The sequence below is a fragment of the Cucurbita pepo genome, chromosome 20, assembly GCF_057944985.1.
Source record: "Cucurbita pepo subsp. pepo isolate OVF chromosome 20, ASM5794498v1, whole genome shotgun sequence".
Lineage (NCBI taxonomy): Eukaryota > Viridiplantae > Streptophyta > Magnoliopsida > Cucurbitales > Cucurbitaceae > Cucurbita > Cucurbita pepo.
In genome coordinates, this window is record NC_141817.1 from 4,350,202 (window position 1) to 4,363,764 (window position 13,563).

General features: G+C 32.9%; 1 pseudogene; it reads left to right on the forward strand.

Annotated features, from left to right (window-relative positions):
* Positions 1-10,764: 10,764 nt before the first annotated feature.
* Positions 10,765-11,124, forward strand: LOC111783561 (cysteine proteinase inhibitor 1 pseudogene; annotated as a pseudogene).
* Positions 11,125-13,563: the final 2,439 nt, after the last annotated feature.

Here is a 13,563-nt window from a genome sequence, read left to right on the forward strand (position 1 = left end):
CACTGGTACTCTTTCTCCTCTTCCAACTATTCACTTGTTAGATGTCTTGGTTGTCCCTCATCTCACTAAAAATCTTCTTTCCCTCAGTAAATTAACGTCTGATTTTCCTCTCTCCGATACATTTACTAATAATCTTATTACTATCCAGAATCGTCAAACATGAATGGTGGTGGCAATCGGTAAAAGAGATGGGGGGCTATATGTGCTAGAGCGTGGCAACTCTGCTTTTATTTCAATTCTTAGAAACAAATCTTGACGTGATTCATATGATTTATGTCATGCTCGCCTGGGTCATGTGTAACAGCCAAAAATAAATAAATAAATAAATAAATAAATTATTATAAAGAACAAAAAATTATTATTATTTAAAATAATAATAATAATAATAATAAATTAATAAATAAGTAAATAAAAATAATTATTCCCTCATCTCTCCTAGTCACTTCCCCAACAATCTCTCCTCAACCCACCTTATAGTTCTTTCAAAAATGAAAGAGAAATGAAAAATGTCAGATTTGAGAAAACAGAAATACATGCGTCAAATTTATAGGAGATGGATTTGCAGAGATGATCAAGATTTACATGGGAGAGAGATTTGAGATTTCTCTGTTGACTTGGAGTTCAATGGACTTTCATTAAGGATAACGACGGAATCGAACTTTCATTAAGGATATATTCGTGACAACGACTTAAGCTAACCATGTAAGTGACCTTACTATCGGCATGGTTATATTTGATGTTGACACGTGCCCTGTGGTTCTGCACGTGTCATATATATTGATATGTGTGAATTGTCTGTGGATCGATATGCTTTCTATATGTTATGTTATGTTATAATATGTGGTTTGTATGATAATAATTATGGTACGATGTGCTCAAAGATATGTTTGAGATAGGGTACGAGAAGAATGCACAAACCGAAATGTAATGATAGGAGTAAGATACGTTCATGAAACGTTAGAGTTAGGTTACATACCAGAGTGCTATGGATAGGAGAGATTGATGAAAGAATACGGTTAGGTTATGGGTAGAAAGGGATAGGTTTGTGATAGATTGGTAGAACGATAGCGTTAGGGTATGTTCTTGTGACGATATGACTAAGGTACGTCACGTAATGATATGTCTGTGATAGGTATAAGAACGTTAAGGCTATGGTAAGTTAGAGAACGATATGACTATGAAGTGTTTACGTTATGACTTGGTTATGATATGATACATTGTATGCTAGATTATTGTGCTTAAGTACGAAATCATGTGAACGTGAATGTATGTTATTTATGCTGCTTAGTTGATGTGATATGAATGCATGTGACGATGTGTGGCCCTTGTACAATTATGACTTGTTGTATGAGTATTGGAATGTAACTGAATGAATTGTATGACATGAAATACGGTAAATTGCATGATACATAACCCCGCTAGGAATATGTATGATATGTAACGAAATGAGAATGAGAATGACATGTAAGCATGAAAACGTGACACGGGGTTATGTTCATTAAATGATGACTGTAGGACTAGTGGGACCTCATGCATATTGTGTGATCATGCATTTGGGGGGATACCCCTATCCCATCACGAGGGTACGGACGCGTACATCCAAATGGCAGGACAACGATCGATATGCCCTGCATAGCGCTGCCGTGACGGTTTTAGTTTTAACGGGTCTCGGTGGGCCCCTAGAGCATGCCCACCGGCTAGGGACAGTGGCCCAGCGGTGTGCGAACTAGCTGGTGAGCCCATACTCGCACGTATGGGCTGCGTGTAGAGTATATGGTACACGTCCACGATTACCTGTTAGGAGTACACCGTAGGGAAAACGAAAAGAAACGAAACGAAACGAAAGATAGGTCCCATCATTTCATTGCATGTGATTGTTGCATTTAACCCCAATAGTGGGGTCACTTACTGAATATTTCTTTAAATACTCAAGCCATGTGCTACTACATTTTTCAGGTTAAGGCAAGGCATTCCGTACGGCTGACGACGGCATCGCAACTAGAGATCATGGCACATGCATAGGATAGTAGTATTTATTTTCTTAGACTTAGGATAGAATAGGATGTTTTAAACTTAAACGCTTATTTATTTTATTTCGGGTCTTTTGTTGTGTCGTTTTAAAGATGTTTTCGAAACACGTAAGTCCATGGTTGTGTTTTAAGATGAAGGTTATGTTTTATGGAATTTAAATGAAGTCTTCCGCATTCAATGTTTATGGTATGTATACAGTAGCGACCTTAAATTAAGTAGAAAATTTTGGGTCGTTACATCATGTGAATCATTCTGTTATTTCTTTTTTAAATAGAAAAGGTCATCTTTCTCTTACGTCTTTATTATCTTCTCCATCATTATGTAATACTTGTCAGCTTGCAAAAAGTCATCGCTTGCCTTATTACTGCAATGAACGTAGCGTCTCATGTGTTAGATCTTATTCATTGTGATCTTTGGGGTCCTTCCCCCGTCAAATCAAATTCGGGTTTTCTTTACTATGTTATTTTTATTGATAATCATTCTCGATTCGCTTGGCTTTACCTTTTAAAATTTAAATCTAATTTCTTTGATATTTTTCTTCAATTTCAAAAATTTGTGGAAAATCAATATTCTTCTCGTATCAAGGTATTTCAAAGCGATGGAGGTACTGAATTTACTAGCAATTATTTCAAAACTCATTTACGTAATTCTGGCATCCACAATCAACTCTCTTATCCATATACACCTGCTCAAAATGGTCGTGCTGAGAGAAAACATCGTCATGTGACTGAGACTGGCTTGGTTCTTCTCTTTCTCTCATCTTTCATCTCATTTTTGGGTTGATGCCTTCAACACTGCAGCTTATATTATCAACCGGTTGCTACTCCACTTCTTGGAGGTAAGTCACACTTTGAATTCCTCTATCAACCGGTTGTCGTGTTTATCCTTACTTGCGTGATTATATGCCTAATTAACAAGCTTTCTCCCCGCAACATTCCTTGTATTTTTTTGGATTATAGTCCTACTCATAAAGGGTTCCACTGTCTTAATCCCACCACTACTAAGCTATATATCACCCCCCATGCTCAATTTGATGAAACTCACTTTCCTGCTATCCCTAGCTCCCAGGCCCAACATCTTCCCTCTCTTCCTATTTCAAATTTCTTGGAACCACATCCCCCCTACCACTTCATCATCGCACATTTCTCGATCCAGTTCATCCCCGTGTGATATTTTTTCTGATCTTGTGGATGGAGTCTATGTAGGTTGATACTTCTCTTGCAGGTTCCACTTTGCCACCCTTGACTTCTGATTCGACCTCTATTGAACCTACGGTTGATTCCTCTTCTTTGGGCACTCATCCTATGATCACACGAGCCAAAGCTGGTATATTCAAGACTCATCATCCAGGAAATCTTGGTATTTTGGGCTCATCTGGACTTCTTTCTACTCTTCTTGCATCCACTGAGCCAAAAGAATTCAAATCTGCGGCTAAGAATCCTACTTGGGTTGCTGCCATGGATGAAGAAATTCGAGCGTTACAACAAATTGATACTTGGACTTTGGTTCTTCACCCTGCCAATACCAACATTGTGGGCTCTAAATGGGTGTTTCGTATTAATATTTGCCTGATGGATCCGTCTAGCATTTCAAGGCTCGTCTTGTTGCAAAATGTTATACTCAGGTTCTTGGTCTTGACTACACTGACACTTTCAGTCCAGTTGTCAAAGCTACCATTGTCCGTGTTGTGCTTTCTATTGCAGTCACAAATAAATGACCTCTTCGACAACTTGATGTCAAGAATGCTTTTCTCAATGGAACTCTTATTGAACGTGTTCATTTGGATCAACCTTCTGGGTATATTGATCCTCAATTTTTCACTCATGTTTGTCTATTAAAGAAAGCCCTCTATGGCTTAAAGCAAGCTCTTCGCGCCTGGTTTCAGCGTTTTAGCTCATTTCTTCTCACACTTGATTTTTCTTGCAGTCGCGCTGACACACCCTTTTTGTCTTTCATCAGCAATATAAGCTTATCTATTTGCTTCTTTATGTTGATGACATTATTGTTACGAGCAACAACTCATCTCTTATTGATAGTCTTACTCGCAAGCCTCATTCTGAGTTTGCTACCAAAGATTTGGGTTCTCTCAGTTACTTTCTTCATCTTGAAGCTTCACCCACTCCTGATGGTCTCTTTATTAGTCAGTTAAAATATGCTCGAGATATTCTTACTCGTGCTCAGTTGCTCGATAGCAAACCAGTTCACAGTCCCATGGTTGTTTCTTCACAGCTAACTACTGATGGTTCTCCTTTCTCCGATCCTACTCTCTATAGATCTCTTGTTGGCACCCTTCAGTACTTGACTATTACGCATCTAAATATTGCCTATGCTGTCAATTCTGTCAGTCAATTCTTGCATGCTCCTAGTGCAGATCACTTTTTTGTTGTCAAACGTATTTTTCGCTATATCAAAGGAACACTCCACTTTGGTTTTTCCTTTCGCCCATCCATTGTTCCTAGTACGCTAGTCGCTTATTCGGATGCTTACTGGGCTGGTTGTCCCGATACTCGTCATTCTACATCTGGCTATTCTATTTATCTTGATAACAATCTCGTTTCTTGGAGTGTAAAAAAGCAACCTACTGTCTCACGCTCCAGTTGTAAATCTGAGTATTGTGCTCGTGCCACAACCGTTGTTGAACTTCTTTGGGTTACACATCTTTTGCATGACCTCAAGGTCCCTATTTCACAGCAGCCCTTACTCTTATGAGACAACAAAAGTGCTATTTTTTGAGCTCTAATCCCGTTTCTCACAAGCGGGTCAAACATGTTGAAATAGATTATCATTTCCTTCGAGAACTTGTCATCGCTGTCAAACTTCGCACACGATATGTACCTTCTCATCTCCAAGTTGCTGACATCTTCACAAAAAGTATTTCTCGACCTCTCTTTGAATCTTTCATATCCAAGCTTCACGTTCGTTGAAATCCGACGCTCAGCTTGTAGGGGGTGTTAAGGATAGTTGACCGTTCATTATAAGGCATATTTGCCTTACATTACAACTTTGCCCTTTTACTAAAAGCAAATATATTGTATTCATTTATTATTTTTTTCTTTTGTTGTTCTTTCCATATTATTTGTAATTTACCTTATTTCTCTATACTTAAATGATTATAAATAAGACAACTCTCACCACTATTTAGGTGTGGTGGTTTCAGCAAACATTCACACTTACAGATTCATTAAAAAAGATCGAAAGGAAAATGGTTATTTACATAATGATTTAAGTGCCTCAAGGGTCTTCTCGACAGGGTTGAGGTTGGGAGGTCTTATAGACATGAGTAAATGTTTTTTTTTTCCTTCTATTTTTTAAGCTTAAGACAATCTTTAGTGGATATGATATGATACTAGAACGAGAAAACAAATTTTTAGATCGAGTTAACGACCTTGTCTCAAAGGAATCTTTAGTGGATATGATATGATACTAGAACGAGAAAACAAATTTTCAGATCGAGTTAACGACCTTGTCTCAAAGGGGAAAAAAGTTCCAACGTTAACCCTTCAAAAGAAATATTATAATTCTTTGTCAAAGTTCTAATTTTTTTTTTCAAAAACTATATTATATAATTTTAAAAGCACTTAAAAAAATAAAAAAAATTATATAATTATCGAGCAATGTCTAATTTATTTGTTAAATTATGTTCAAAATACTATTTTTCGTGTTATTATCAAATTTATTATACATTTATTAAATTAACAACTAAAGCCATATGGATCGAAAGAACTCCCTTCCAAATACCGAACACGCAAGATAGGAACAATCAGGATACTTTTTTTTTTTTTTTTTTTATAAATAACTGAAGTATTTTGTTACATGTTATGACTTATCTACATCGACCCAATCTGATATGTACAATGCTAGAATACAATATATACAAGAATAACTCTTATCTCCATAATATTGAGTTATCACTAATTTGGTTAACGACATTATTAATAACTTTAATAAATTCTTTGTAAGTGTGAACCATCATATTAGATATCTTAATTTTATCTTAATAAATAACTGAAGTATTTTGTTACATTGGTCTCAAGTTGCAATGTCTTCAGTTGTACAAGTATGTTTTTCCTTTACCTGAAATAGAAGTAGCACTTGTCTTGAGTATTTTAAATATAATACTCAGTAAGTGACCCAACTATTGGGGTTATATGCAAACACATACAATTTCATGAACGAGACCTATCATAATAGTCTATATTCCTTAGGTGGCTATCATTCTTAGGTGGCTATCATAACCTATCGTTCATCAATTTATAATAATCCTATCCTTTTCTATCCTTACCCTAACTGTATCATTTTTCCAATCGATCGTGATCATAACGTTTCGTATACATAACTTAACCATATCATTATATTAATCATATCTTAACTATAGCGATTAGTATACATAACATTATCGTATCTTTTTATCAACTTATCACAACTATAGTCTTTTCTATACATAACCTTATCATATCGTCTTATGAACATATCATAGTCCTATCGTTACATTACGTTTAGTGCATCCTTCTCATATCCTATCTCAAACATATCATTAAACACATCGTATCAAAAGTATGATCATACAATTCACATTTCATAACATATACAAATCATATCATAATCATATCGATTCATAAACAATTATCACATATCAATACATATGACAAGTGTAGAACCACTGGGACGTTTTTTTACAATATATATGTATATGTGTGTGTATATATATATATATGTATATGTATATGTATGTATATTCAAATGATATAGAAAATGAGATATTTAATAAAAATTATATATATATATATATATAGATGTATGTATGGATGCATGCATGTATATTCATATATAAATATTCCAAGACTAAGGATAATATTTAGTAGTGGTGGGTTTGGGCTGTTTGAAATGGTAATAGAGTCAGACACCGAGCGATGTGCGAGCGAGGAGGCAGAACCCCGAAAGGGGGATGAAAACTAGGCGGTGTGCCAGCAAGGACGCCTGGCCCGAAGGGGTGTAGGTTGGGGGTTCCATATCGATTAGAGAAGAGAACGAATGCCAGTGAGGACGCTGGCCCCAAAAGGGGTGGATTCTAAGATCCCACCTCAGTTGGAGAAGAGAACGAAACATTATTTACAAGTGTGTGGAAACCTCTCCTTAGCCAATCGCTTTAAAAACCTTAAGCAGACAATATTTGCTAGCGGTGAATTTAGGTTGTTACACAAAATCTCTAATGTTTTTATGGAGTAACACATGAACCAACTCAAAAAAATACAAAATTAATAAATTTAAGGAACACCATCTATTGAGTTAGCCCTAGATAATAGAAATAGAAAGTGAATAAAAGAATATAAAATAAGATTATCTAAACGAACATAAAATAAGATTATTTTAAATTTTAGGGGCTAAAATATAGAATATTTAAATTCAGATACTGAAGGACTAAAAAGAGACCTTTATTTTAGGTAATAATTTTGTTTTTATCTTTTTTTTCAATTAGGTTCATTTCCTCACAATTTTTTTATTATAATTTATACTTCAAAAGAAATATTATAATACTTTATCAAATTCTAATTTTTTTTAAAAAAAACTATATAATATAATTTTAAAAGCACTTACAAAATAAAAAAAAAATTATATTATTATCGAGCAATGTCTAATTTATCTATTAGATTATGTTCAAAATACTATTTTTGTGTTATTATCAAATTTATTATACATTTATTACATTAACAACTAAAGCCACATGGATCGAAAGAACCCCCTTCCAAATATCGAACACGCAAGATAGGAACAATTTGGATCGTAGAATATATATATATATATTTTAATAAATAACCGAAGTATTTGGTTACATGTTATGGCTTATCTACATGGACCCAATCAGATATGTACAATGCTAGAATACAGTATATACAAGAATAACTCTTATCTCCATAATATTGAGTTATCACTAATTTGGTTAACGACTTTAATGAGTTCTTTGTAAATATGAACCATCATATTAGGTATCGTAATTTTATCCTGATAAGTATTTTGTTACTGGTTCATAACCCTTATATCATATTGGTTAGAAGTTGTTGGTTCATAACCCTTATATCATATTGGTTAGATTGATTTTGACACGAATTACAAGTTTTAAATTTAAAATAAAAATTAATCACATTTTATGCTTATTTCGAATTTTAATTTTTAATTAAAATTCGGACTTATTCAACTCCCATGTTAGTGTTTAAATAAATGCATTCTTTCCATAAATATCTTGAGATAAAATCATTTTTAAATAGAGTTTTCTCATAGTTAATTTTTTTTTATATAATTTAATAAATCTTAATTAACTATTAAATAGAAGAGGAATAAACATACCTTAATTAATCTTTGTTTAAAAAAAAAAATTCATTTAAGGAATAATTTTGAAATTCTCCAAACTATTTAAAATTAAAATTAAAACTATAATGTTTGTAACGATCCACAATTTCTACTTAATCTAAGTTTGTTACTGTCTACACGTAAAACATAAATCTTATCTTAAAACAAAGCTATGGACTTCGTGTTTGAAAACGTCTTTAAAGCGACACAACAAATAACTAAATAAAATAAAAAAACGATTAAATTAAAAACATTATCCTATTATAGCCTACATTTGATCTCTAGTTATCCTATTATACGGTTAGGGTATGCGATTACCCTATACATGTGTCATGGTCTCGAGTTGCAATCGTCAGTCGTACAAAGATGTTTTTCCTTTACTTGAAATAGAAATAGCACATATCTTGAGTATTTTAAATATTATTAGTAAGTGACCCCACTAATGGGGTTATATGCAAACACATACAATTTAATGAATAAGACCTATCATAACCATTTATATTTCTTAGGTGGCTAGCATAATCCTATAGTTCTATTAATCTGACAATTATTGTTTCTTTGGAGTAACTGTTATTATTTTCTGTTGTAGTAAGGATGGGTTGAGGAGAGATAATTGTGGGAAGGAATGAGAGGTTAGTGAAGAGAAGTGGGGAAATGTTATTTTTTTTTTTTTTTTTTTTAACTTCAATTTTAATTTTAATTTTAATTAATTAATTTATTATTATAATTATTTTAACTATTTCTTTATAATTTTTTTATTTGTTTATTTGTTTATTTATTTTTGGACTATTAATTTTAAATATTATTAGTTAGTGACCCCACTAATGGGTTATATGCAAACACATACAATTTCATGAATAAGACCTATCATAACCGTCTATATTTCTTAGGTGGCTATCATAACCTTATCGTTCTATCAATCTATAATAAACTTATCATTTTCTATCCATACCCTAATCGTATCATTTTTTCAATCGATCGTGACCATATTGTTTCGTATACATAACTTAACCATATCATTATATTAGTCATATCTTAACTATAACATTTTCTATACATAACATTATTGTATCTTTTTATCAACCTATCACAACTATAGTCTTTTCTATACATAACCTTATTGTATCGTCTTATGAACATATCGTAGTCCTATCGTTACATTACGTTTAGTGCATCCTTCTCATATCCTATCTCAAACATACCATTAAACACATCGTATCGTAAGTATGATCATACAATTCACATATCATAACATATACATATCATATCATCATCATATCGATTCATAAACAATTCACACATATCAATATACATGACAAGTGCAGAACCACAAGGCACATGTCAACATCAAATATTATCATGCCGATAGTAAAGTCATATTCTCTATTATTATTATTGTTTTATGGAAGATATTGTTATGTTATATGAAAGAATTTGATAGGTTTCTTGACTATAATTCCTCTATTTTATCTTTTAATTCCCTATTACTCTATGTGTTTCCTCGGTTAAATTTAAATTTTTCTTTTTCCTCTACTTCTTTTTTTTTTTCTTATTAATCTATTCTTATTTCTAAATCTCACGATTTTTTTTAATTAGTTACCATTTACTAGAAGTAATATAATACTAATTAAAATCTTATTGATAAATGAATGAAAAAGAGATTTGATTCTATTGTAACACAATGGATTGTATAAAGTAAAGGAGATCTGAATATAACTCACCATAATAACAAAGCAAAATCTCTCTCGATAAATCATTCAGAAAAGGAGATCTTGTAACACAATTGCGTCAAGAAAAAAGATATCTCAAATATGAGTTTTCATAATAACAAAGCAAAATCTCTGTAACTAAATGTGTATAGTCTCCTAATAAATCTGCATTTTTCTTTTGTTTGATTAACTGATACATTGGTGGTTGAGGAGAGAGATAGTTGGGAAAGAGATAAGATGTTAGTGAGAGCAATTCGGATAAGGCTGCTATTTTTTATTATTTATTTATTATTTTTTTCTTTTACCGTTGTTATAATTCTCTTGATTTAGCTCAATTTTCTAATATATTCCAAATTAAAATTAAAAGAGTTTGTTTTGCTTTAATGTGTAGATTTAAGGACCATAATTGACTTTTTATTTATTATTTATTTATTTATTTATGGTAGTAACTACTATTACCTTATTTGATTTATTCCACCCTAAATGACTCTTATTTTTTATTTTTTTTTATTTTTTTATATGGTAGTAAACATATTAAAAGAAAACGCTTTGAATACTTTTGTTTAAAAAAATTTAATCTCCTCCCCATTTATGCATTTATCCATTCCTATAAATACCCACCAACCTTCTCCTTAAACAAACCATCAAATACTCTTCATCATCTCCAAACTTTATCACTATGGCTAAGGTTCTTTTCCTCGTGGCTTCTCTTCTCCTCTATGTCCTATCGCTATTGTCGCTCGCAGCGGCAACCCAACGTTTAGATTTGGCTGGTAGCTACAAACCAATAGAAAACATAGATGACCCAAAGATTCAGAGCTTAGGTGAGTTCGCAGTCAATGAACACAATAAACAGGCAAAAACTCAAATCCAGTTCCAAAAAGTGATTGGTGGAGAAATGCAAATTGTGGCCGGGACCAACTATAAACTTCGATTGACAGCTCTTGAGGGGACTAGTAGCCGAACCTATGGCACCCTTGTGTTCACTGACCTCAACAACAAGAACAACCTTATCAACTTCTATAAGGTTCCCAAATAGACTTCTTGCTTCTTATCAAAGTCTATGTGTGTTTTTAATTTTCTATCTTTTTAATATTATGTTATGAATGTTTGGAATCTTGATCAACCTTATGTATGGTTTAAAACTTAATACAAGTATAATTTTGTTGAATATGATATATGTTTTTGAATAAAAGAATTATAACGATCAACTTAAATTTATATAAATAAAACAAAAAATAAGTCATAAAAGGGAACATACATCTAATAAATCTAAAATAATTAATGTCATAACAAATAAAATTAATTTCATAATTTTAAGGTAAATCTTGACTAGAATAACTTAAATAAAATGAACAATACAAAATTTAAATGACCAAAACATGAGTTTCATAAGAAAATTAAATATTAAAGAAAAAGTCTAAAAAGTTTCCTTCTATGCCTGGTTGAAAAGCAACATAACTCTAGTGAGAAGTTATGGTAAATAATATCACATTTTCTTTGAAAAAAATAAATTAAATTGAGACATTTTTTGGACTCACTTAGAATGTTTACACGGCGGGATAGGGTTAGGGAAGTCTTCCCACACACGTGTCCTATTTTAATTTCTATTACCGTGAAATGTTCCATTTATTTTTGTGATGATTATCGTGAGAAATTTGTTTTAAAGACTTTTTAGTAGATAATTTTCATTTTTCAATATACTTTCTAATAAAAGCGGTAAAATATTCTAATAAAATCCAATAATATTTCATGAGCAAACATTTAATATAACTGAGAGTAGACGAGATTGTATTTCATTCTAGCTCGTCATTTTGCATGTCAATCATATCATATCAATCATGTCACACACATATTATATTATAACATTTTCATGCTTTTAGACATAACAGTCCACATCATGCATATATCCCATCATTTCATATATCATAACAGACACATAACATATCTCATGCATGCCTTCAACGTACCATATCACAAACATATTAATTCATCAAACACATCGTACCATAACAGTTGATCATAATGGATGTTCAGGTTGGAACCAAACGTGACAAGTTGACTGTAGATGCTACCACAGACCGAATTAATCGTCTTCTTCTTATGTCAATGTCTTCTTCTTATAGATGAGATCCGTCCGGATGAGTGGTTCCTATGCACTGAACCTCTGTGGTGTAGCCTTGTGAAAGGATTGATTTATTTTTCGAAACCGGTTTTGGAGGTCCTTGGTATGATATATAAACTACCTGTCCATTGCTAATCTGAGACATCACACTTACTACAGTAATCATTCAGGGATGTCGTGGGCGGTGTTGTTATCCTCACAGAAACTGGTGGGCTCGTGTTTGATCCGTAAGTAGCAGGAACTAGAGTCGAGTATGTTACTCTTTTGAACTCTACTCTAATGAGCTATAACCATTTCGTAGCTGAAATACAAAAGAAAAAAGCTTTTATCTATCAGCGAATGCTCGTGTAACTGATTTGTTTTCTGGCTTAGGAAATTTAGAAACTTGGTTTTTATGGATATTGATTGTAATGGCAGCTCTAGCAAGGAGTTTGACGTAACATCTTAAAGGGTAGCAGCATCCAACCCTCTTCTAAGGGATGCATTTAAGAGTGTAATGTCTTCAACTTTCTATAGTTTTGTTCTTTCTTTGATTCAAGTGATTACCAGACCACAGTTCAAATAGCAATAGGGTTGATGTTGATTCATTATAATTTTGATTATCCAATGATGTGAAAATTATACGGCGCACCTTGCATCGTAGAATTTTAAAATGAAACGTCCGAGAATAAGATTTCCCGTAAATAAAATGTTGAACAAGTTTCATATGGAAACAACCCTATGCATGTGTCATGGTCTCCTGAGTTGTGATGTCATCGTCAGCCGTACACGAGAGTATTGCCTTTACCTAAAAAAAAAGAGTAGCACATGACTTGAATATTTTAACAAATAATTAGTAAGCGACCCCACTATTGGGGTTGGATGCAAAAACATACAATCATGAATGAGACCTATAATTTAAATTTGTATTTCTGTAGGCGATTATCCCAAACGGGTAACTGGATGTGTATTTACTATTATACACATGACCGACACATGTGAGTATGAACACACCAGTCGGTTCGCACACCCCTGAGCCACTTTTCCTGATCGGGCTAGCATTCTCTGGTGCTACTGCCAGAAAGTAGGAATAGTGACCGTTGCAATATTATGATAAACATAATGATCGTTATTCTACCTCATAACGTATACGTCCGTACCATTGTAAAATGGGAGATTCCCCGATGCATGTAAGACACAATGATGCATGAGGTCACAACATTTTCGTTCATTAAACATGTATAAAAACCCCTTCCGTCTTTTCTTTATGTCATATCATTTTTTTCATAGCTTTCAGTACATATGTAACAGTTACAAAAAAAAAAAAAAAAAAAGCACCAGAATTCTCGTGCCTTCAACATACCACGCTCCCCC